Genomic DNA, 23,863 nt, shown 5'->3' with positions numbered 1-23,863 from the left:
TAAAGTCATATGTTCAGCATCATTCAGATACATGAACAGGATGAGCAGTCACAAGTATCTTCTGTGTATATCCTGTTTATTAGCAAAGTCTTATGGAGTTACAGTGAAGTTATCAGTATGCAGTGAAGCTATTGATTGCTCTGCAGTCTTCGTTTTAAAGCCACTTCCTACTTTTCAGATATCCCATCCTCAAAGGATTTTTACAAGTCTGTTTTCTGTCACATCTCTCCTCCTTCCTTTCTTTCTGCTATGATAGTCATGCCCTCAGAGTCTTCAGCAATCCACCTTTCCCTCACAAGATGTCTCAATTGCTTACTCTTTCATGCCAGAAAGCATTGCTAAATGCGACCCCTAAACTTTAACACAACATGCACATATTTAACATGAGAGCTAAACTGTAGCACAAGTTCAGTATTTATTCTGCCATCCATAAAATTGCTCCTGGGACTGCATTTGAAGGGACTGGGTCTGTATGCCTCATACGGACCCTCCTCCCAGTACATTTGAAAAAAGAACTGGGAACACACAAACAAACAAAAAAATCACTTGGTTTCATCCCTGTCCCTCCCTGACATATCAACTACCATGAGTTAATGGATTAAGCCAGCTGCACCTGCTTCAGTAAACCACATTCAGAATCCCCCTGCTCACAGTAGAGTTTCTACCTCAGGGCTTCCAAAGAAGTATAACTGCTTTTTCAAGCAATAAAGCTATGTGTAAATGCTCACTGCAGCCCTGAGTATTTCTGGGGCAGCGTCATCAGCAACCTATCATCTAATATAAAGTTGTGTTACACAAACTCACCACTTACCTGATCACATTGATAAAAATGCTTTGAGATAAGGAAGCAATAGAAGGGCAAAAGAGAATGGAAGAATTCAAGTATTTTCCATTCCTTCTCCCCAGTCCTCTGGCAAGTGAGAAAGTGAGGCTGAAGTTCACTCTGCATTTTGTTCTAGTGCTTGACTTTGCTAACATCCAAGCATGCTGAGACAGAGAACATTTCAACCAATCCCCCCTCAAACTTATGTAGAAATTATTCCTGCTAACAGTATTAATGACAGCAGTTGATCAATAACCCTCAATCAACAAAATAAGGTGAGAAGTGTGGAGAGAAATCAACTGCCTCTCCATCTTTTTTTCCACAAATATCAATATAGTAACTTTCACTTGGTTGATTCATTCCCAGAGAACTAATTCGAGATTATCTGCAGCCATTCTTGCTTTACTTGACAGGATGCCAGCAGAACAATTTGAAACTAGAACTCTTGATGCAATGTTACCAAGCCAACACTTCACATGCATATAATGTCAATGTAAGGAACCTCAGGCATCTCCTCAAACATTAAATGAAACTGAACTGTCACATTCTCCTGAAATGGAAAAGACCATTTCCACTGAACTGTAAACTGAAGTACATAAATGATAAACTGACCAGAATAGGATCAGCAAGTGACAGAACAAATATTATTCCTCCTTTCCTGACTATTAGTCTCTTTCAAAAATCACACGAGGTTTTGAAAGAACTGGGAAAGAAAAACAAAAGAATCCTTCTGCATATGTGGCTGAAAAGGAGTCATACGGTTCAGAATCTTCAAGACTTAGAAACTTTTTCATTAAGTTCCATTTAGGTATTGACTGAAAGGTCACTGTAATCTGAAGTTCAGAAGGGCAAGCAGTTTGAGAAACATAAAGAACATTATATACTTAATGACCTTCTGACACACAAAGCAGAAGCAAGACATGAGGAAATGTTCAGCTTTCCCCTCTGAGAGAAAAAGAAGTTATACACCTGCATATAGACAATCAAGCCTTACAAAAAAAGAAAAATGTAAGAAAAATGTAATCCATTTTCAAATCATTGCTAACCAAGAGTTTTAGTAATTTCTCATTGCTGTAGAAGACATTAGCAATGTCTACTGGCTTCTACAAGGTAAAACAAGAAAAGCAAGTTTGGAAAACAGTGTTGAATTGTTACAAGAGACAAAGAAGATAATTGATAAAATTCAATAGCTTAATACCATAGTGATATTAAAATTAGGAAGGTAGCATAATAACCTCTCAAAAGAAAAGCCACACAGAAAATGACACATCCTTGAGGAATCTCCATGTTGGACTGGATTATACATATTGCCAACAGTTTTGTGTGGGGCTTTTCACATCTGATCAATAGCTTGGTAAGTACGTCTGAGGCATGTGACACAAGACCTCCTCCTCCCCTTCTTCCTCCTTCTTACCAATCCTTAAACAGTTTTTAAATGCACTGGGCACTGCACATGATTAGCTGGGGCAGTGGATTTGCCAAAGGGGAACTGGGCATATAGCAGCGTTTGGAAATGCCAGTAGGCATGCATCTGTGATTAACACTATGTCTTAAAAATCTGACCTCAGGCCTTTTAAAGCATGACCTACTGTAACGCATCAGCTTGAAGTAAAGCACACACAAATATCTGATAACTCATCAAGCAACTGAAGGAAACTTCCTGGCAGACAAGGTACTGGGTCAGGAACAATATATCCATTTTGATGCTAAGCAGCACAATTTTGGGGAAATTTTAAGTGCTGGAAAGTAAAAATTTAAAGACAAAGCACCTACTTTAACTGCAACCATTATGTAAGACCACAGACAAAACATTAAGTGCAATTCTTCACAGAAATAGGAGTTCTGAAGACTTCATCTAAGGAAAACACAATTACCGATCAGCTAAGCTAGCACCGTTCAGTTGCTTAAAAATGTTTTTGCATAACTCTGCAAGCAGAAGAATCCAAAACCATTGACCACTGTTTCTATTTCTGAGAAAAAAAAATATTCAGGGAAACAAAGTAATCAGTAAAGTAACTTGTTTTTCATCACATTCTGCAATTCTTCAAAAATCTTCAGCCCTGGCAACTGGAAGAAATCCACACTATCCAGCAGATTTTTGCAGCGCTAGAACACATAAAAGAAGCGCAGTCAGTGCCAAGCACTGACCCTAGCAGCAAGCTCTACAGTTCAATCAAAGACCAACAATTTGCCTCTGACAGCTCCATTAGTAAAGCCTGAAATGACAGTCGAGCTGGACATCCCGCATTCTGTTGGAAAAGCCCATATTGACTAAGAATCACAAGAAGCAAGCTCCTGAAATGCTTTCTCATCACAGGCTAGATGGGCATGTGCAAAGGAAAGACATGGCAGGCAGCCGAATGCATACATTATTAAACAATAAATAAATAATAAATAGGTGTATCATTTCTTGTAGTTGGATAAGGAAGCTGTTAGACCACAGCTGTTTTTTTCCAAGTCTTTTTTTTCTTGATACTGTTGTTTTAAAAAGAATTGTTTATCCAAACTCACTAATACCATATTATTAATCAGTTAGAGACTCAGCATATGTAAAAATTATATTGCTCTCTTACTGATTAACAAGGCATAACACAGGCATGCACACACGTGTGCACACACACACCCACTTCACACCCCACATACCCTCCACACACACCCCGACCCCCTTCACACCCCTCACACCCTCCACGCACACCCCGACCCACTTCACACCCTCCACACACACCCCGACCCACTTCACACCCCTCACTCTCCACACACCCCAACCCCCTTCACACCCTGCACACCCTCCACACACCCCAACCCCCTTCATACACCTCCACACCCCAGTCTTCACACCCCTCACACACACTCTGACCCGCTTCACACCCCCACACCCTCCACACACACCCTGACCCTCTTCACACCCCTCACACTCTCCACACACCCCAACCCCCTTCACACTCCTCAAACCTTCCATGCACACCCTGACCCCCTTCACACCCTCCACACACACCCTGACTCCCTTCACACCCCAATCTTCACACCCCTGAAACCCTCCACACACACCCCGACCCCCTTCACACACTCCATGCACACCGTGACCCCCTTCACACACCCCCCACCCTCCACGCACACCCCGACCCCCTTCACACCCCCTTCAAACCCCTCACATCCTCCACGGACACCTTAACCCCCAGACACCCCTCACACCCTCCATGCACACCCTGACACCCTTCACACCCCCACACCCTCCACGCACACCCCGACCCCCTTCACACCCCCTTCAGACCCCTCACATCCTACACAGACACCTTAACCCCCAGACACCCCTCACACCCTCCGCACACACCCTGACCCCCTTCACACCCCTCAAACCCTCCATGCACACCCTAACCCCCAGACACCCCTCACACCCTCCGCACACACCCTGACCTCCTTCACATCCCTCACACCCTCCGCACACACCCCGACCCCCTTCACACCCCTCACACACACCCCAACCCCCTTCACACACCTCACGCACACCCCGACCCCCAGACACCCCTCACACCCTCCGCACACACCCCGACCCGCTTCACACCCCTCAAACCCTCCATGCGCACCCCGACCCCCAGACACCCCTCACACCCTCCGCACACACCCCGACCCCCTTCACACCCCTCACACACACCCCAACCCCCTTCACACACCTCACGCACACCCCGGCCCCCAGACACCCCTCACACCACCCCTCTCCCCCAACGGCCGCCGCCGCGCACCTACCCGCCGGCTCCCCCCGCCCCGCCCCTCCCCCCGGGGGGACGCTACCACGGCGGCGGGGGAGGGGGGCACAGCGAGGGGCCGCTGGCCGGAGAAGCGGGGTGGGCGAGGGGGGGAGTCCACCGACCTGCTCCGCCCCCCCCGCGGGTCCGCGTGGTTGGCTCCCGGCGGAGCCCTGCGTCGCTCCCATGGTAACATCGCCAGCCCCGCGCGGCCTGCGGGCAGGGGCAGGGGCGCCGCCGGCCGCCCTCGGCCCCGCGGCGGCTGCCGTCAACGCGCCCGGCCCCGGCGGGGCGCCGCGGCGCGGCCCTATGGCGCCGGGGAGCGCCGCAGGGCGCCGGGCAAGGCGCGGGCCAGCCGCGGGCCGGGTGCGGGCTGCGCCGCCGCGGACAAAGCCGCTACTCACGCAGCGCCCGGCCACAGAGCAGCTCTGTGCTGGCAGAGCCGCCCCCGGCCCCGCGCCGCCAGGCCGCCCGCCGCCCCGAAGAAACGTTGGCATTCTCCCCGGGAAGAAAAGGATTGTTATTCTCCCTTTACAAAAATATTTCTTGTAGTCTTCCCCTTGGCAGCGGCCAGCAGCAGACGCCGCTGACAGGATAAACGGGACAGACGGGCCTCTGGTCCGAACTTGGACAGCAGCTCTAACGTAACGCTTCAAATAAAAGCTGCAGCCCTTTTCGTCAAACAGAAATGCTGTAGTAATTTATAGATATATTTACAGATACACACACACACACACATATATAAGAATATATATACTTAAGTATAAGTATATATATACACTTACATATATATAGTTAAGAACTTTTCATGTGTGTCCTGGCTTTCAAATTGAAGTATATATATATTCCCCAAACTGTATTTCTATTATATATATATATATATATATATATATATATATTTAAAGGGCTTTGATTTGAAAGCTATGCTTGAAACCTATGTCTGCAGCCTCAGTTGTTTTTCCTTTCCATCATCTAACACTCTTTTCGTATCAGTCTCCAACTCACCACTTTTCCAGCTGATTCAGAAACCAAATTGACTATTTTGTTTTCAAGGCTGTAAATGGGTTTTTTTTTTTTTTTTTTTAAGGCATGCTATTCAGGTAATGGTATTTTCAGGAGCCTGCAGAAATGACTGGGCAGAAACACTGTAGGAGATGACTGGCAGAAGTTCAACCACACTGCTGCAGTGAGAAAAAAGGAATCTTTTCCCAGTGCTACTGTCTTCCTGGAGTTGCATTATTTTGGGTGGATGAGTCAACACCAGTAACTTGAAAGGAATCATCAATTCTTGGAAGGAAAAAAATAAGAATGAGGTAAGTTGTAAGGGAAGAGTTTTCCTCAGCCAATGCTTTAAAAAAAAAGAATGCAAACAACATGTTACTTTGTATGGCCTAGCCTCAAATTTGAAGGGAAAGAGGCAGAAAAACGCCCAAGTGTGAACTTTGCTCTTCTTTCATCCACTCCTTCATCTTAGTGCTGCAAGTGAGCGATCACTTCCAACTCTCTCACAACACTAGCAGCCTGGTATCATGATGTGGCCAAACGCCAAGACCCCTTGGAGAACAAAGCGCAGAGGGGCCAGCCCCCTCACCGAAATGGGGCTCTGCAGAGCAAGATGCAAGAACAGCATCTGGCATCAGGAATTTCCCTGTGAGACACAGCAGGGCAGGGCAAACCAGCTGCCGCCCTCGGCACTGCGGAGCACTTCTGCACACCTCTGAAATCTGGAGGCAGCTTTCCAAGGCAGTTAGCACTGGCTGGCAACATCAGCATAGGATGCTATTACACAACATAAGCAGAGAAAGCCACTATCCGATACTAACCTCCCTGAAAAGATGAAACACGCTGAAAACAACACGAGCTAATTTTTAACTTGATAGGATTTTGCTGCAGACAAACATATAGCTTTCGAAGCCAGCATGATTTTTGTTTGTAGCCTGAGGGCTGAGTGTTTTTTCAAAGAGGGCAGGGGATGCCCAGTTGTCCCACACGGTGTGGGACAGGGAAAGGAGAAGCCACTCGATGCCTGCAGATACATCTGTTAACATGCAGGTATCGAGCTCTTGTCAGCACCAGCCTCCTGCAAGTGCCTCCCTCCGCACAGCCCCAGGCAGAGGACAGACAGCTGGCCCTCTCAGCTCCCCCTCCTCAGATACCATCCCCTCGGGGGGGGGGGGGGGGCAGGCAGCGCCAGCCAGTGCAATGCATGGGCCTGCCTGTCCCAGAGTCAGCCGGGGAGAATTTCTCTCATTCTAGACAAAAACTGAGGCTTTAGGCTTAAGCCACAGTTTTAACATACTTTGTGCCTCTATCAAAGCCACATGGTGTTATCATTAACAGTGGGGTTATCAGGCTACACTTTGCTGGGCTCTAAGGCAGCAGCTGAGGTTAAACACTGAGTTAGCCTGAGGTACTGCAACACAGATGTAGGAACGGACCACAGTTATGCAATCAAAACAGACTTTTAATCCCTTGCCACAGATCATCACCTAGGAAGGGACTATCAGTTTGTCTCTGTTCAGTTTCCTGCAATATCGCTTGCAGTTGTCTATAAAATTAGGTTCAGTTGTAAGAGTACAGAGGGCACATTTCTTATGCCTGCTTTCTTATTTCTTTTCTCAAACCAAACAGCTGCTGTGCCGCAATGTGCAGATAAATCATCTCATGCCACCCTGAAAATGTGAACAGTAAGTGACTCCAAACTCTCTGGCTCACACTGGATCTTGGACAAGTGCCCAGATGTCTGTACTGCTGTTAAGGTCTAGGGTAACATCAATGCTATCATAATTTACAAGTTACTTATCCTGCAATTAGACTGCAGAGAAGAGACTTTACGGCCTTCATGGGTACCTCCATCTTCCCTTTAACTGAGCTATCCTCCCAAGATGGGATCTGGGGAGCTGCAGGAACTCCTCCAGCACTACAAGTTACAGAGTTACTACAGCAGGAAGAGGACAGCAGGTACTCAAAGCACCCTGTTCACCTAGGAGCTATTCCTTTGGAGGATGGCATCCCCATCCTCTTCCCCAGTAAGCTGTAGGTTAAAAAGGAAAAAAAAAAAAAAAAAAAAAAGCCCCACAGAAATACCAAAACCCAAAACCACAGCTCAAACAAGCACATATAATGTGTAATTAGATCTATCCTTTCCTCTTGACTCAATTTCCCTTAAAAGACACATGACCCTGCCCTATGTATCATGAGGGACTACGTATAATACACACAGTCCAAGCCAAAACAGACCTGGGACACCAGCACAAGCAGAAGAGGGCAGGAGACCCAGGACAACAGCCTGTTTTTTCCATGCAGGCTGCTGTGTGCTGAATGTTTGGAAATGGGGCTGCATGCACCTCTCACTCAGTGCCTAACTTTGAAAGGGTGGTGTAGGTACACTTGTGAGCAGCCTTGGAAGGGATACTGTAGCACAAAGAGTAAAAGGTTGAGTGCTAATACCGTTTCAAAACTAAATGAATTTGGCTGCAAGTGTGCAGCACTGTCCGCTGCAGTGTTTAGGACCAGCTAGTAGTCCGCATGTGCAATAATTGGACAAAGCAGTGTCATGTGCAGGGGATTTCACTGAATGTTATGAAGGTGTGTACAGATATTATGATCAAGAACTTCCATGGAAGGATTAATCATCATTAACTCTATGAGAAGCATGTAAATAACTTCTAGTGACCACATTTCCCACTGAAACTTCCAACTTAAGTAATCAAGGCAGATGTTGTTTGTCTACAACCAGTTTCAATCTATGTTCTGTGCAGCAGTAATTTAAAGAGATCATTTGCTGCAGCTTGAGTCATGCAAAACCTAGGACATATTCCATAAATTAACTAATGCTACTGTGAATTAAGCAGTTGCGCTGCTTCCAGCATCAGCAGAGGGAACACCCATTTAACATTACACTACACGATACAAACTTAAAACAAGCAGCTGCCTCCCGCAGTTATTCCTGTATAGCCAACCAAGTAACTCCATGCAGCAGCTTGCTTGCAGCAACCAAGACTGGTTACTGTGCTGTCATTCAGGCACTCTCTGCCTTCCCCTCCTCCCCCCACAATCAAACCTTTTAGCTGGCCCCTCTGACAATCGCATCTAATCTTTTTTGAAAAACGCTGGAGTTCAACACTGAGTAGTGCTAGATAGCATAGCAAATGGGTAACCTTAAAGATCTGGAAACTGACTTCAGCTGGAGACACTGGGTATGTAGGTTGCTAGTTCAGCTGTTGAATCGCCTGAACAGGATGGTTAGTTTTGCTTTTGTTTTTAAGCAAGTGTTCCTGATCCTCTGATGAAAGGCACAGTAGAAGTTTCTAAAAATACCATGTTGCCAAACAGCCTTTCTCCCCTCCCTGCCAATCTCTTCAGAATGCTGGTTCTCATCAGCTTGCAAAATTACACAAATCAGTCAAGCCCAGTCTTAAATGATTCATAAATCCAATTATGGCTGTTTCTTTATAAAGCAAGCTGGACCCTAGCAGACCCAAACTTCAGGATTACAGTACATGTGGGCTGCTGCCCTCTGATTCTTGGACTGCTCAAGAGCCACATATGGTTCAAGTACACAGCTCTCCACTGGGGCTAAATCACATGAAGGGCAGGGTACTCTTAACCTCTGTCATGAGGGGACTGGAGAAGAGGAGACACCAATGCAACCTTGGCACTTGGGGAGGAGTGACCCCAGCAGAGGGCCACTGAGATGGGCAGGAGCAGGAGCCTGGCACTGTGAGGAGAGGTTGTGGGGCTGGGGCCAGCTCGCGAGAGCATGGGCAGCCTCGAGGCACCATGCAGTGGTCCTGGCCACGGACGGGGAGGCAGTTGGGGAGACGCAGCTGGGCTCTTCTGAGATGCCAGGACAGGAGACAACAGGCAGAAGGTGAAAACAAGAGAGGTTCAGACTGGATATAAGGAGAGGTTTTCGCCCCCAAGGACAGCCCAGCAGTGGAGCCAGGGCCCAGAGAGGTTGTGCTGTCTCCATCTTTGAAGGTTTTCACGCACCAACTGGGTAAAGCCCTGGGCAGCCTGGTCTGATCCCGACCCTGCTTTGGGCAGGAGGTTGGGCTAGACACCTGAGGTCCCTTTCAGCCTGAATTATCCAATCATTCCTATATTATTCCATGACTCAAATGCCAATGCCAGCATAAACGTTCCAGTGAGGAACATTGGCCGTCTCTGGTCTAGCGTAGGGCTGTCCAAATATACGCAATTTCCAGGTTTCAAAACAGCATTTCTAAGGCTGGTATACACCTGGAAGAAACGCAGGGCCCAACACAAACAACATCCCGCATTTCATACATACTTTTGCTGGGATAACCACCAGTACAGAACTCTGCATGGCACATGTGGCCGCCTATTTTGACCTTCCAATGGTAAGGATTTTATTTTTCGCAACCTAGACATGCAGATTAACTAAGATATTTCATATCAACTATGTTTTAAAAATACGTATAAAGCTCTACAGTAAGAAGATGCATGTTTCTAAGCATACGCCAATCATAAAAACTCAACTTCAAGTTCACAAGAAAGAAAAAAAATCACTACTGTGAGAAATGCTTCTAAATTATGAACAATTAGGAACAGCACTACAGAAATGAACAATATGATAAAGCTTGATATTTTCCTCAACAGTTTTGAAATCTTTTTGGTCATCAGTTCTACTAGCTCTCACATGAAGAACTTAACGTTTTATTCTGCTGAAAAGCAACACAAGACACTGTTACTGTTTGCTTTGTGTGTTACTACATCTTTGCAAAGAACATGCAAATTAGAAAATATTCATATGCAGCATGTGTTTCACAGGATAAAAACAATCAAAAACAAAACAAAGCAGCATGAGAAATATGCTGAGGAATTTGATAATAGTAAGAAAAATAGTAGTGGACAGAATAAAGAAATATAGTCTCCATTTATTCTGAATATATTCTCATCAGCAGAGTGCTGTGAAGTACACTGCAGAGTTAAAAAGGACTCTGGTAAGTAAAGCAAATAAACAAGATAGTGTGACCTGTTGCTGGGGTACAAGAAAGGGCCTTAGTAGTGACTCTGCCTGAATCTCTCTCTTTTCTTTATAATCATTTGCAATGCTGCGCAAATTAAAACAACTTTCTCCAGCATAAACACTTTGACTCCTATTGATTTAAGAAGCTATAAAAGCTAATAATGTTATTCTAAACAATGAAATAATGAAGTAGTTTAAGTTGACCCAAAGCACACAAGTATACACTGCTTTTCTCCTCAAACATCATAGGAAAATATATATACAACACTTCAAAGGAAACCTCTTTCCCACCCCCAACTTTTATACATTTTAAACAGAAAGCACTGCATGAACACATTCTGTTTGAACATTAATTTTGCTTACATTTCATTTCCTTCCTCTCGCCTCCATGTTCCTTGCTTACTCTTTGCCAGGCAGTGAAACAGAATCTTCTGCTTTTAGCAATTTATCTGCCTTCCCTTACTAGAAGGCAAGCCCTATGACATCAAAAACTTTACCACGGTAATCAATTCTTATGGCACAAATTGATTAAGACATCACAGCAAAGAAAACAAAAATCCCATTCTCATGGAGATCTTAGTAAATATAATTACTTACTAAGAACAAGCAAAAGAAAATGCAGAATGCACAAGACATAACATACACAAAACTTGCTTGTTCATTTTTCTGAGAGCTTAATTTAAAAAACAAAGCTGCAGACAGCACTCCTTCAGCCAACTTAGTCTTTTAGAGCATTAAAACTCTGCTTCAAAGCTCTGCCTCTCCCCATCCTATTTATACTAGCAAACCTCCTGCTGAAGGACTCATTAAGAAACAAAGCAGTTATTCAGCCCTATTCAGTAACAGCAAGGTCTCAGCTAGGTACGGTGCCTCTTTTGGGTGCTACGCTTCAGGAAAGACTGAAACTGGCTGGTGAGAGTCCAGGGACAACACAGGGAACAATCATCAGGGAGAAAGCACAGCTTGGAGACAGACGGATGCAGCCCCCTGAGTCTTTCAGTGACTAGCCCACAACTCCTGGGAGACCATGGGCACGTTGCCTGGATAGAGCTTCTGAAGCATCTTTTTCTAGTGGATCGCTGATTCTGGCTACTGGAGTTCAGCCCAGAGCTGGGCTTGCAAGTATCCAAATTCCCTAGTGTGAGGTTTGCATAGCATACTTCACTCGTGAAAGGTGTTCTTTTTGAGGATTAATCTTTAAAATCACATCTGCTAGAGAGCACAACTGGGATGTTCCTACCTATCTACACTTCACTGACATTCTCACATCATATCCCCTCCCCAGGTAAATAGGGCTTGCTTGTTTGTTATTTTATATGATGTCAACACATTTTTCTGTTGTCTTATGGTGCCTTTAGAGTATGTTAACTAGTGTGCTCTTCCTTCAGTCCCAAAACATTAAACTAACAGATGAGTAGCTTTGGTTAACAAGTACATCACAAATTAGAAAGACAGAATGACAGACATCCACGTTTCCAAGTAAATCTCTAAAGCAGCAGTAGCTATTCATCTCTTAAGAAATAAAGTGAAGTCAATTCTAATTTTGCAAGATGTGAGCCTAAAAACTCTTTGCTCTCTTAAAATTGTCATCTGTTAATCACTTGAGAAAACAAGCCAAACACATTTGATTGACACGTAAAACAAAGCAAGCATTTTATATTCTCTGTAGAAATATTTGAGAAAAGGTTTCAAATGCAGGTTAAAAAGACAGAAGGATTATATTTACCTTAATGATGCATCACAAGAAAATATGCAGCAAAACAGCACTCTCTCTGTGTGTGGCTATTGTGTTTCCCACGGCCCTACTGAGTCACTAAGAAATTTCCATTAATATTACCCTCTGTGCTTAAAGAAATTTATTTATCCCCAAATCCATGCTAAATATTTATATTTGCTGAAGCCACCATGGATTAAATTCATTCTTTAGCAATGTTTAGCTAAGAGATGAACTAGTCCAGGCCTGTGCAATATTATTTGCATAACTTCAGCAGAATATTGAGTTCACTGCACGCGTTTCTCCTCTTCAGGAGGCCTGTTGTGCATCACCAAGCTTTCAGTAGATGTGCGTGAGCTCATTCTAAGTTGTTATGGGAATCCAGAAGAACTAGTTTTGATTACAGCATAATACTCTATCAAGTACAGCTTCACAAATCCATTTAAAACCACAGCTAAAAGAATAAACATTATAGCTAATACATGGCAAGAATCCATTGTTTTAAATTAATGGATTAGACTGGTTCTAACTGACCTAAATTGATCAGTACCTTGTGAGGAATGTCGATTTTGGACAGTCTCTGTCTATTTCCTGTGAGATGCCTTGGGCTTGATGTACAGCTGTGCTCCCAGTCCCACTCACAAGGAGATGGCAGTGCAGTAGTTTGCTCCCTGAAAAATAAAGTCTCATTTAAGTCATGTATAACTTCAAGAGAGTGACTGTGAAGCCTGGAACCACTGAAATCCTTAAGAAAAACAGGATATATATATATAAAAAAAATTTTCCCTGGTTAGTCTGGTGTGCTTTAGCTGTTCTGGAAGTCCAGCAGAAACAGTGTTTAAATAAAGGAGATACCCAGCAACACTTACACTAGCAGCAACCTAACAGTAACTTCAGGTCAAGCACCCTCCCTCATCAGGCATCCAGGCAGGCCTGCACACCAGGGAACAATGCATTTTTGCAAGCTAAATAAGATGTACACAGGAAGCATGCTTATCTTCTATTTGTTGCACTGGTCTTTTCCCCAAGTCATTCTGGATTTTTTATTTTAATTTGGTCTTACATTTACACTACTCAGTTAAAACAAGATTGTGCAAAATTAAACTAGTAACAGCACAGTTTCTTGAAGCATATCCTCAATAAGAACAACCAGACACATGCTCTCTAGTGGTTTCAATAAGGAAGTTAACAGCTCCAATTGCCAGGTGAGAACAAAAGAACCATTTCCCAACACCCTTTTCTACCCCTTCCCCTCAGGAATAGCTCAACAGGCCCCAGCTGCACCTCTTTTGTGCAAGCAGCATATTAGCTTCCATGCAGCTTGTCAGAGGGCTCCTCCTCTCCCCCATCTCTTGTTATAGCCTCCTATGTGGGAGGATAGAAAAATGGTTTAGCCAAGCTGAAGGAGGAATTTCTGACAGAAATAGATACAGAAGCCAGTTTTTTTCTTCTTTTTTTTTTTTTTAAAAAACCCTTCTGATCATCTCTCTTAACTTCTCTCAAAAACCATCTTTCCAAAGTGTTCCATCTTTAAAGAAATAAGATCCTCTTCTAGGGAGATCTGACCTTATTCATACTTGTAAGAATTATGTTGTTTTTTTCCCCCCTCAATTTATACGTTCTTCTGGTTAATAACTCATAGCTACTTCTAGCTAGCAGGAGAGTCATAAGAAAGAGGTAGTAGAAGAATTCTGCAGAACTTCCTCGATTATCTACAAGTCCACACTGCATTTTATAGATGTGGCACCCACTTTTCCCCAAGTACAGCCATAATGAAGCCCCAGGTTCAGAAAAGGAAGCTTAAAAGTTCTAAGATATTAAAAAATTCATTTAGTTTCAGATGAACTTCTTAAAAAAAAAAACCAAAAACTCACAAATGCAAGCACCTCCCAGACACCACATTGAGAAGACAAAAGATGTCCATTTCCATGTCTGCTGACTCTTCCACCATAAATGCATCTTTCCAAAACCAAGACTCTACTGTTTTAAGCAGACAAATGCTTAAGCATGAGCTTCCACTATCTTCAAAGAGCAGCAAAAGCTATGCATTATGAGCAAACATCAGTTTTACTATTCCAGGCTGTGTGCAGAATAACACTCTTTTCCAGAAAGCAGCAGGAAAGTTATACAAGAAAGCTAAAACCAAAATACCACTGCTGTCATCATTTTGACTCCCTGTGAAGATGCTGACAGTTACAAAAATCCATCTGCCACAGAAAGCATATCATTATTCCAAGTGAAATGAAAATGGAAAAATACACTTTATATTGCCTTTGATATGGAAATTAAAATGAACATCTTAGCCAAATAACATGCTTTTCTTCCCTGTCCTCTCTCACACCTTAGTCTGGGTTACTGTCAGTATTTTCACCTCTCAAGTGATGGCACTGGAGTTGGCATCACGCTCTAATCACACTCTAACGCTGATTTTCAGTTTAGGAGATGGTTGAGAAATGTATAGGAAGAATTTAACTTAATCATGCCTTTGAATTTGTGCAGTGAGGAGGAGACAGATACACCTTACATTCAGTATTAGCTTTTGGAAAGTGTCTCACATTGAAAATTGGGGAAAAAATGGCTGGTTTTAAAATATTATTCAATTTGATTGGATTCTCTTTTATATGAACCTGACAGAGTACCACTAGAAGTTGAGTGACAAGCAGAAGTTAGCAAAGTGAGTTATTAATTTGCTTATTCCAAATGTATAGATCACAGTCTGGAGCTGCAAACAGAACAGTGCTCTTTTCTTCAAATCATGGTTCACTTTGCAGCAACTGTTAATTCCCAACCTTTAGTACTCGGAAAGATCTAATAACAGGCTATAAGGGATCCATAACGAAGTCCAATGCCAAAAGCTTTTCTGCTTTTGTTGAACTGTCAGAACGGCAATTCTGTAATCCGAATACATTTTAAGCAGTTACAATTCAAAGTGAGTACAACAATTGCATCACTTTAAACCTCCCTGTGAAAGGAGGGAGATGCCTGATCAATAACGCTGGAAAGAAAAACAAGTATAAACAAGCTGGTATCTTTTTCATTTGGCTACTGACTAACACTCACTAGTAGATGAAAGCTAATCATTCAGACATTTAAGTTATAAAGCAAAAAAGAATGGATGCTAAAGTTAATAGGTTTCATTTTTAAATGGTTTGTTTTGAGTTGTGGCACTGGCCAAACAAAGCTACTTGAAGCACAAAGAAATTCTGTAAGAATGTGCCATTACATTCCAACACAGTTCCTCCAAGGATTAATAGCCATCATGTAACCTTTTATTAACAGGTAAAGAGTGGCTGCAAAATTCAGAGATATTGGCATGCAGATAACTCTCATGAAACAATCAAAGGGAGTCACAGCCAAGGGAACATGAGAAAGTGGTGTCTAAATGCATTGTGCTATGGACACATTTAAATGAGCACATTTTAACAAAAAAGCCAAAAAGCACTCATCAATGCAAGTCCAGAAACCTAGGATCAACTTGAAGAATTCTTGCATCGATAAGATGGTGGAAATTGTTGGCATCCTTTTTTTTTTTTGTCACTTAGGTGGTGCAACTAAAAATCATATGGGTGCTTTATTTGAGTTGGTATTACAGTTGCTACCACCATTAGTGGAGGAGCTCTTGCAGAAAGATTATGAACAAAATCAGAGTTCAGTCAATCACATTTTTACGCCAAGCTTTTCTTTGAAATCTGTCTCATACGAAATAAATCAAACCCAGTAGAAACATATCTAGTCCTTGGTTTTGAACAAGTTTCTCATTTTTTATGTTCCTCTGCTATGTCTTAAAGAATAGCCCAACATTTAATGCAAGACAACAACGGGAAAGAACAGCAAGGCCATGAGGATATCCATTGACTGACGCTACTTAAATAGAATGGGCAGATGGGAGAGAAGGACAATCCTTCTTCTCATATACACACTCAGTGAGCACAGGACTTTTAATTTAAGACTATTACTCTTTGAGGGAAAATGAGTTATCAACAAAAGAATTTTCTCAAGTCTAATATTCAAGTTGGGTGGCACAAGAAAGCACTCTGGATTGTTTTTAACCAAAACAGAATGCTCTGAATTTCATAGTTTGAACATTTAATAATCTTAATTGATATCTCTTAATTACTACATCTTTCCTTTATGAAAACAGTATTCCTAAATATGAGGAACTCTTGCTTTCTAGCAGAAAAGGAAAGCAGCATACACATAAAAAAAGTTTTTCTTTTCCACTTTTAGAAGCTGCTAGTTCTCCCATAGATAAGAATTAAAATATGTATATTCTCCCAAGGTGGGGAGAAACCCACACACACACACACACACACACACCAGGAGTAAGTGATGAATAAAAAATAACTATTTCATTTTCATTCCAATATTTACGCACCAGTTTATCATTTTTATTCTTGAGCAAACTTCTAATTTAGAAATTACATCTTCTTCTAATTATCCTGCTAGCCAAGGACAGTAAATGAAAAGAAATTGATAATGAAACCACAGAGTTTAACTACAACTGTAGAAGATACACTGCTTGAAAGGTACACAAGATTACTTGTTTGTTTGAACAACTCTCCCCTTTTCTTGTAGAAGCTTTCAAATTGCATGCTTCAAGGTTAGCACAGGTTTTCCCACAGTTACTCATTTTTCTCATTTGTAACACTTACCTGGGATGTTGCCAAAGGTTTGCATGTCTACCCTCAGGAAGCAGTTCCCTTTTGTTAAGGGGAGTAATACCTATTGCTGCTTCTAAAATAGTTATGTATTTCTTGTACCGCATTCCGACTCTCTCAGGAGCTCCACTGCACTGTCATCCAAACGCAGTCATGCTTCTTCACTTACATGAACTGATGCTTTTCAAAACATGCTGCAGGTTTCAAGTGTAAAAATAACGCCTTCTTCCCTCTATCAGGCGTGGAGAGTTAGCAGGAGAGAGAAACCAAAGAAAAACTCCTACCAGATTCCCCTGAAACGTCATTGTTACATAATTTGATCTTTGAATAAGACACTAATGAAAATGATTGAAGAGACAATCATGGGTCTAAGCCTGGCCGGCTAATGCACACTCTCCAATTTACTAATCCTTGGCTAAATCTCTGCTGTTTATAATCTTTCAAGTACTAATGGAGCACTAGGTAACTTCTCTCAGATCGACTGAGGGAATGAGATCTGCACAGAAAAGTTGAGAATTTTTTGCATACTCTGAAAGATAATAATGGCTTTTGCTTCAACTTTCCTCCTCAGCACGAGGATTTATCTGTGGTCTGATCAGAAGAAGCATGGCGAAACATTCCCTTACTTCACTTACACAGAATTAAGCAAGCTCAAGACTCCATTATGATACCTACTAGTCATACAAATGTGCCTCACACAATGCCAGAAGCCACTTTCTATGTCAAAATTGTTCCAGCCATGAGGTAAGTAACTGTGCATGCCAATGACCTCAAGTATTAACTACAAGCATGGAGACAGATGTACAAGTTGAAGTAATACTGACATTTTAGATATGCTGCAGCACTGCCAAATTACAGTATTGAGACTTGCCTGACTGCAAAAGTCTAACAAAGGAAACGTTGTAATGCTACATAGATACTAACATACTATGAATGTTATATATAATTTTATATATACTATTTCTATAACTTTATAGGTATATTTTATACAAAAATGCAAAAAGGACAGATGGGACAGAAAGTATTTTTCCTAAAGAACTGGCCACAAATCCCTCTGCAAACTGTACATTCTAGCTATTCTCTAGTATTAAAATGCCTATTTTTCTGTTGGGGTGACTTTGTATAGAATGCTACATATTTAGAAATTTTCAAGATGGAAATGACAGCTTCTAAACTTACACTGTAGAATTTTCAGCTCAACACAATGAATTCTTGTATAGTTATTTGCAGGTCCTGTATTACTTACTCTTCTGTATTATTTATGCCCTACCTGGTACTCAATATTAAGTTGAATTTGTAAGTTAAGTTCACACACACAAGATATGTACATGCTGAAGCATCAAGTGAATTATTAAAAGTCAATCTACTCGACTGATCTCTAGAACAACAATAAAAATATTAAGCAGTTTACAGATTCAGGAAGTACAACTACAAATAACTCACAGAAAGAAATATCCAATTTACACCTGGTCGTACATGGATATGTAAAGAACATGCAGTCTGGAAATTTGAGATGTATTAAGGAAAGCAGTTAATATATTAAAAACATAGAAATGAAGTGAAGCTAACTATTACTTTTGCAGGACTAAAAAAAAAGAAAAAAGCACAGAACTACAACTTCAAATATCTGTAGTATACAAAGTATTAAGAAGCTTAGGAAAGTGAAATGCTAGTAAAAGTCTGTAAGCACAGCTGACATTATCAGGCCTGCAGCATCCTGACTTTGGATAGCTTTGGCAGTCCTATTGCTCAGGCAGCACAGACTAGCAGTTTTTTTTGACTATTTCAGTTTTTAAACACCTTCTGAATGTAGCAGTTTATAATAATATTCAGTTTTGCTTAATCAGAGAAACATTTTGATGAAATCCAATCTTCCTTTGAAGTTAGTTTTATTATCAATGTTATCATAATTTTTCTTATGTTTTGGCACTTCTTTCCACCATCACCACCCCTTCACCCTTTTTAACCTTATGTTTTTCCCTTAGAGATCCGAGGAACAGATTTTTCCTTACGAACACTTCCAAAAAGCACACTTAGAACTGTGGTTTTGAAAAAAAATTGTAAAAATGTTTTAGTGCAGCTCTGCTTAATCTGTTCTTTCTTTGAGCAAAGCCAGTTCTGACCAGAAAAGGAGCCCTGTGACCAGCCGTGTACACAGAGAGCTCACAAACTCATACAGTAAGCGTAAGTTGCTCCCAAGTACTCCTCTTAGCCAACTTGTTCATGAATCTTCAGATGTCCAGAGGGAGTAAGACTGACTCACAGGTTATCAATTTCCTTCAACTTTGTTTGAAAACAGAAATTCAAAGCTATTAGTACATCCATTGTTTGCTCTGCAAAAGTCATCCCTCAGTAACAAAGGGTCTAAAATATATCTACATCCATTGTTTCCTGTTGAGGAATATCATCCACTCCCCTTCTGTCTTTGTATTCTTTCAGGCAGAAAGAACACCAAGCTTTAATGGAAAGAACACAGGCTACCTGGGAATGTATAAGAGAACAAAAGTAATCTAATAATTAAGCTGTTAAAGAAAAACATTTGTGTCAACTTCAGGAACTTGTGGTCCCCAGCCAGGCTCACAAAGAGAACAGCCATGAATAGCCTTAAGTTCAGCGAAAAAGAATCTTTGCTTATTCACCGTACTTCTGTTTTCTGCTCAACTTCTCCTCACAACACTGTTAATTACTTACCAGTTCTCAAGATAAAGAAAATCCGGCAACATGCATTTCCATCAAATTGATATAATGCATTGTGGCAATATATCAAAAGACATGGAAGCTATGCTGGCTATAGGGAAAGAAAGAGAACCCCGTGAAAACAGAAAGCTTTTTTTTTAATCTGTTGCAAAGTCTCCTACTCTTTTCTCTGCTTTCTTAGATGAAACAGAAAAAAAAGTTTCAGTCTTGTGGCAGTGATTTCAATGCAAATAAAATCCTATAGGTGATATTTGGCAAGAAATTAGCTCAGAAATTAGCTTATTCTCATTCATTCTATACAAATTCTGGACTCCATTGCAGTGAATAGTTTGGCAAGTAAGAAGTAATTCAGGGAAAGGAGAAAGAATGACAAATGCTCTTTTCTGCATGAAAGAAGCACTTATGAGTTCAAAGCGAAAGTTTTCTTTTGCTCCATACATGAAAAGAGTTATAGTCCCTTAATTAGCTGTAGAGCATATTTCATGTAAAAGCCGATGACAGAAGCATGATTTCATCTTCAGTCACCTCAGACCCAACTGCAAAAGAGACAACCATTGCCCAACATAGCCACAAATTACTTTCCACCTTAGGAAACAGAGAAAATTTTTTCCTTTCTTCCCTCTCAACAAAAAAATGTCTGCAACACCTACAGGTTAAAGAACTCTCTCATGAAGAGAAAAAAAAAAGCACCAGGATTTTCCTACATGCTTATTCTTGGCTGACAAAAATAATTATGACAGACAATGTTAACTTCCAGTACTACTTAAAGCGCATGTGCGTTTTCTTGTTTGGGCCATACAGCTAAGAAACACACACGTTAAGCTTGTTCTCTTGAAATAGTTTTGAGGCAAAGGAGCACCAAGGATCAGATTTTTTTGCGGGAGAAGGGTAACATGGAAAGAGCAGAGGAGAAGCTGGAAACTTTCTTCACGCTGCTTTGCCGACAGCAGCAGCTTTTGGCCCCTCCCGGGGGAAGGTCCCTCGCCTGCACAGTGCATATGTTCCCGGAGATTCTCGGGATAGCTTAGACAAAGTTGTGCTAAGGAGGCTAGAGACACCGGCAGCCAAATCTGCTGGCTATTAAGCAGAGCGAGATGTTGAAGCAGATGTTCGAAGGGAGAGTGCCAGCCAGACTATAGACAGCACTGCTGTTAACAGTGGCGTGCGGGATTTACGGGTTTTCTCCGATGATTCCTCTTTAAAAAATGGCTGGCGGGGCAGAGCAAATAACAGATAGGTTGAACAAACACGTGAAACCTTGGTTTAGATGAAGCTGAACATTGCTGAGTCCAGGCCCAGTTTATCAATAATACAGTGCAAGCTGATGTGAAAGTTGTCATGACAGAGTAACGACAACTAAAATCTTTTGAGAGAGGTATTATTGAGCCAATCTGGGGAATAATCCAAACCGATCCCAAATACCTGAACGGATGCCCTCACTGGCTAATGAAAACAGATCCACACTTAAGCAGAGATCCTAAATCTGATATTTCCCATACATACCTAGGCCACACCTGAGATAATCTGCAAGCCTTTAAGAAATAAAAAGAAGTACCATTTCTCAAAAGCAACTCCAGATTGCTGGTGGAAAATAGTGGCAAAGACGACAGCATGGAAAGGGAGCAGGCAATGGGAAAAATCAGAGCAAAAAGCAGTTCTCAGGCAGATTTACCTTTGTATTGTTCTCACACACTTATAATTGACCCTACTGTTATGTTGTGAGGTATTTTTGTTTAAAATGTTATACATGTGAACTAATGATTTTCCTTTTCTTCACAGCTCTAAATTAGGAACCATGGTAATCTCTGAGGTGCCAAGACTCAGATACACAATGACAATGTTGACCTAAATTCAGGAATACTAGAGTAACTTACGTTTTCTAAAAACAATGCATACAGCTGATGAATGTACACCTGGGAAATACCAATCAAGATTTTCTCCCACAGCTCACTCCATTATTTCTAGGCTTGGCTCACAGACATTCTAAATATTTTCAAAACTTCAGAAGAATCATGTAATGCTGGATAAAAAGGAGTTGCTATGAAGTCTGCATTCTTATTTTGAAACAAAAAATCTAAAATATTCCTAACATTATGAATTTTCAAAAAGCAATTATCTGATAAATTATTAATGTTTGGCGGATTTGTTTGTTTTTAAGTTGTGAAGTGACCTGTAGCAGTCACTTCTGCATGAAGCTCTTTAATTCCAATACTGCAGTCAGCACTGTGTAATTATGTATTGTTTAAGCCAAAAAACCTCAGCACTTTAATTGTTAAATGCAGGCTTTTTTTTTTTTTTTTAACCACTTTCCAAAGTGGGACAGAGCTGTAAGGAGATCCTTAGTATTGGTAAAGTATATTGACTGTTAAAGGGCAGCAAAAATCCCTGAAGACTCTGGAGACTACAACTAAGCATGCTTTAGAAATTAACAGACAAAGACTCTAACACGGTGCTCTTTTTTTCTAAGGTAGAGGCTAGGTTAAGATGATTGAGAAAAGCACCCTGTGGTTGAACAATTCTGTTTTGACAAAAGCCTCCGGGAGAGAAATCTGCCTGGGTAGTAATTCTAAACCTGAGTACTTCTCTGAGGATTCTCAAACAAACCATTTCCATTATTTGGCCGTGGGACCGAAACCAAACCTCTCACTAGAAAGGGTGGCAGGCACTGGTGTGCCTTGCATCAGCACAGCCATGCAAACCTAGTAATACCCACTCAGCGCTGCAACCCCTGTTAGTAACTCATTTTTAAACATTCTGCACCATGGTAAGATCCAGATTAGAAGACAGACCTAAAAATTACAGCCTGTATCCTTATTGTCATAAATGTTTGTTCTATAAATCAGCTGTCTCATTTTCGAGAAGCCACCCAAAGTTCATTGAAGTTCACTGCAGTTTGGGATTAAGATCCACAGGCTTTATGCAGTTAGCCGATATCAAAGATCCATTGTCAGATTTAGTGAATTCATTTTGTTCCCGGTAATCTTAGTGCCTCCATATCTCTTTGAAAATAAATCAAATTTGAAAATCTCTGATCTCAACAAACTGTAGCTGTTTCACCATGCCTATGCTTTCTTTTCCCCTTTAGTAGAATGACTGATTCCAATATTAGGATGAAATTGATGTGGCCAAGGCATGGCACAAGTTACACTGTCCTTGAGTGTGCAAATACTATTATTTCAGCAATTAAAAAAGAACAGTCCTATAACAAGAGATTTCCTTTATCCTAGAAGGAAGTTTTGGAGCCAGATAAAGGTGGTAATTATTAAAACACACACACACACGCTTGCTGTTGTCTCAGGATGCTTAAAGTTAAATGCAGCTTTGAAGGAGTATTGGAATATTGTCATTCCTCATTTCAGGATTATTATGATCCAGAAACTTTCTGAAGTATTTAAGCATGCATATTTTATAACTGTGTAACACATCCCATTTTGTGAACTATGGCAGTACCTATACACTATTTTAATCACTGAGAAAGATTTCTTGGCTGTCCTTACAAGAACCAGGAAATGGAGGATTAAGCAATCAGAAAAGTATCTAGCACTTAATTACTTTGATGTTTTATTCTGAAGAGCTCTACTGAGATTATACTTTTATACAAAGTATTGGAATCACCCTAACCTCACTGGGTAAATCACAGTACACATCCTTAGTCCTAAAAAATCCAGTATAGTTGTGCTGAGTACAGTTGCAGTTACTGATATTACAGTACAGGGCAATGCAGGAGGTAATGAAAGTTAGACCTAGTTTCGGTATGACCTCAGTTTATAAAGGAAAGAGTCACTAGAGTCACTACCACTACTTGGATACGATGTTCAGGACATAACAAAATGTTTGCATGTAACAGTCTGCAAGCAATTATAGCAGTAAACTAACCTAAAAGTCAAATACATGCAGAAAGCTTCCTTAGAAGCTTGATGAAAGCCCTCATAAACATTAGGTTACAAAAATAAGTCTTACTGTCCATCTCTAAATAGCACACACATGTGTACTACATGCCAATCATCTGCAAACCTTTCCAAGTCACCTGATGCTCTAGCAATGAATACAAACTTAAGCAAACTCCCCATGCTTTCTAATCACTGCCCCTGGTCACCCAGATCCCATGGACCTTGACAAGGATCATTACCTGGAAGAATTTACAGATGGAGCATTGAACTGTGAATTTTTCAGAAAAAAAAAGAAGCAATTTTGTCACTATATCATGTGTGCTTTTTTTCTTCTGAACCGCAG

At 41.4% G+C, this 23,863-nt stretch overlaps 1 protein-coding gene across 3 annotated transcripts in view; it reads right to left on the bottom strand.

The window, feature by feature from the left end:
- TJP2 (tight junction protein 2) overlaps nucleotides 1-23,863 on the bottom strand; it is a 69,910-nt gene that overhangs the window by 43,800 nt on the left and 2,247 nt on the right. For 2 of the 3 annotated variants that reach the window (XM_067315308.1, XM_067315311.1), the window contains exon 2: nucleotides 12,826-12,946. The gene's annotated coding sequence lies outside the window, so the exon portion shown is untranslated. Of the gene's footprint in view, nucleotides 1-4,691; nucleotides 4,710-12,825; nucleotides 12,947-23,863 lie in introns of those variants that run through there. The other variant, XM_067315309.1, reaches the window with a different exon arrangement.

The sequence above is a fragment of the Apteryx mantelli genome, chromosome Z, assembly GCF_036417845.1.
Source record: "Apteryx mantelli isolate bAptMan1 chromosome Z, bAptMan1.hap1, whole genome shotgun sequence".
Taxonomy (NCBI): domain Eukaryota; kingdom Metazoa; phylum Chordata; class Aves; order Apterygiformes; family Apterygidae; genus Apteryx; species Apteryx mantelli.
This window is presented reverse-complemented; position numbering and strand designations above follow the sequence as displayed.